Genomic DNA, 2,859 nt, shown 5'->3' on the forward strand with positions numbered 1-2,859 from the left:
AAACAAATTGTGTACAAAATATAAGAGTTAAACAAATTGTGTACAAAATTTATAATGTACCACATACTACGTGGTACATTATAAATGTTCAATAAGTAGGAGTTGTGCAGCATTATCATGCAGTCTTACATTATTTGATATCCATAGTGGCACCAAATATGTACTTCAATAAACTTCTTCTGAATTTATTAAGAAAATAAAGGAGATCCATAGATGGATCTTATCTATATGGCAAACCAACATGTATGGCATGTGATAATTTAGGAAATACTAATTCTCTTTGTAACATTTCAAGTGGACTACATGTGTATGGGACAAAAAAAAATGTATTTTCTAATAGTAGGCATATTTTGTTTTAGTTTGTTTGTCCCGCTATAGCAGAATACCTGAAACTGGGTAATTTATAAAAAACAAGAATTTATATTTTTTGAAGGAAAAATTGTATTTTTTTTTTATGTAGAGAAAACTCAACACTATACATTTAACCCACTTTAGTGGCAAGTTCTTTAGCCTTTGCCTTTTTGAGCTTGGCAATGCAAGCTACAGATCTGGTACCCAGGACATTGCCTCCCCAGTGACGGTGAATCTCATTGTATCTGTCGTTGCAGTTGGTCCTGATAGCTTCCACCAGCTTAGCCAAAGCTCCTTTGTCTTCCGAGTTAACCTGTGTGAAGGCAGCAGTGGTGCAGGTCTTCCTGTGGACTAGATGTCCCAGTTTTGCCTTCCCCTTGATAGTGCAGTAAGGGACCCCCATTTTACAATGTAGGGCAGGCAAGAAAACAGCCAGCTCGATGGGATCCATGTGTGTGCAGTAACCACCAACTGAGCTTTCTTGTTCTCCACCAAGGTGGTGATGGTGTTAACTCCTGCTCCAAGGACAGGTGGTCTCTTAGTAGGGACATCCCCTTTGCTGGCAGCTTTCTTCTCGGCCCCAGGCCAACAACCTCTGCTTATTCTTTTGCTTTGTCTCTGGTCTGTACTTGTGGGCCGGCTTAAGCAGCTGAGTAGCTGTTTGCTGGTCCAGGGCCTAGATGAACTGGTTAATCACAGGAGGCACTTTCAGCTGCTTATAGAGGGTGGCTCTCTGCTGCTATAACCTGATATAGCTGGGCCATTTCACAAAGCAGGTGAGGTCTCTTTTGAACTGGATGTCATGTTGAATGCCAACATTCTTAGGCCTTTTCTCAGACAGGGGATTCACCACTTTCTTGGTCTCCTGCTTCTTCACAGCAGTAGGGACCACAGCCACTTTTTTCCCCTTGGCCTTCTTTCCTTTCAGCATCTTAGGTGGTGGGAGGAGACAGCAAGAACAAAAATTTATATTCTCACAATTCTGAAGAGTAGGAAGTCCAAAATCAAGGCACTGGCATGTGGTCCAGTAAGGGCCATTTTGCTGCATCCTCATGTGGCAGGAAGTAGATGTTCATGTGAGCATAGGTTCGCAGAATGCTGCCCAAACCCTCTTTCAAAGGACTTTAATCCCAGTAACAAAAAGCATCCCTCATGGCCTAGTCATCTCTTAAAGGTCCAACTCTTAATATTATCACATTGGCAACACTTGGATTTTAGAAGGGATTAGGTTTCAACATGAATTTTGGAGGGAACACAACATTTAAACCATAGCAGAAAACGTGTCAAAAATGGCAAATTATGTAGAATAAATTTAATGAACTTTAAATGTCAAAACTTCTGATTTGGGTTTAACACCCATTTTGAATGACAGTTAGCACCAAGGTTTTAATGCAGACCTCTAACTTTCATTTCTGAAATGATATATTTTTTCTAACTGTTGGCTTTGTTTTCAGAACAGCTTTTCAATTTAGGTCTTTACTACACAGCTTTATATTTTTTTTCCTTATCTCCCACCTGCCAAATTTGGCAATTTTCTTTGGGCTTGGAATGTGTGTAATATAGATTTTGTATTTCCTACAATACTTAGTAGACTATTTGGCACACAGTAGATAATGATATGGTTTGGCTTTGTGTCCCCACCCAAATGTCATCTTGAATTATAATCCCCATGTGTTGAGGGAGGGACCTGGTGGGAGTTGATTGGATCATGGAGGCGGTTTCCCCTGTGGTGTTCTCATGATAGTGAGGGAGTTCTCACGAAAGCTGATGGTTTTATAAGGAGATCTCTCTCTCTCTCTCCCCCCACCCCCCTCCCCCCCCGGCCTTGTGAAGAAGGTACTTGCTTCCCCTTCACCTTCTGCCGTGACTGTAAGCTTCCTGAGGCCTCTGCAGTCATGTGGAACTGTAACTCAATTAAACCTCTGTATTTATAAATTAACCAGTCTCAGGTATTATCATTATAGCAGTGTGACAACAGACTAATACACTCAATAAACACACACAAACATATATATATATATGCCATTATTATTTGTCTTTTAGTATGCACCTACTATTTATTGTGGTAAAACTTTACACTGATTATCTTATTTAATTTTCTGAGAAACACTGACAAGTTAATATTCACATTTTATAAAAGAGAAAACAACTGATATTTAGAGAGATTAAACCATAAGGTCATGTTCCAAGACCATCTAGTTCATAAGTGGAGAGCAATTTAATTGTTTTGATGGTCATCATCTGTAACAATGGTATTATAGAAGAGTGAAATCAGCAAGATAGTAAGAGACGAAGTTTCAGGCTCTACTCCCTGCCCAACTAAAAATTCAGCTAGCAACTATCCACAAAAAACACGTTTTTGAAAATCCAAATACTTGGAACTAAGCCTGACACACTCATGTGGTCTACAGGCTGACTGAGAACTGCATTAGAAGGATAAGAACTGCCTCACTTCAACCATACGACCCCCTCTTCTTCCCCCAAGTCAGCACAATGCCAGACGGGTAG

The 2,859-nt window shown here is 40.0% G+C and overlaps 1 pseudogene; it reads right to left on the reverse strand.

The window, feature by feature from the left end:
• Window positions 1-481: 481 nt before the first annotated feature.
• On the reverse strand, window positions 482-1,282 carry LOC112607011 (annotated as a pseudogene).
• Between the last annotated feature and the right edge of the window lie 1,577 nt (window positions 1,283-2,859).

Source organism: Theropithecus gelada, chromosome 14, assembly GCF_003255815.1.
Source record: "Theropithecus gelada isolate Dixy chromosome 14, Tgel_1.0, whole genome shotgun sequence".
Classification (NCBI taxonomy): Eukaryota; Metazoa; Chordata; class Mammalia; order Primates; family Cercopithecidae; genus Theropithecus; species Theropithecus gelada.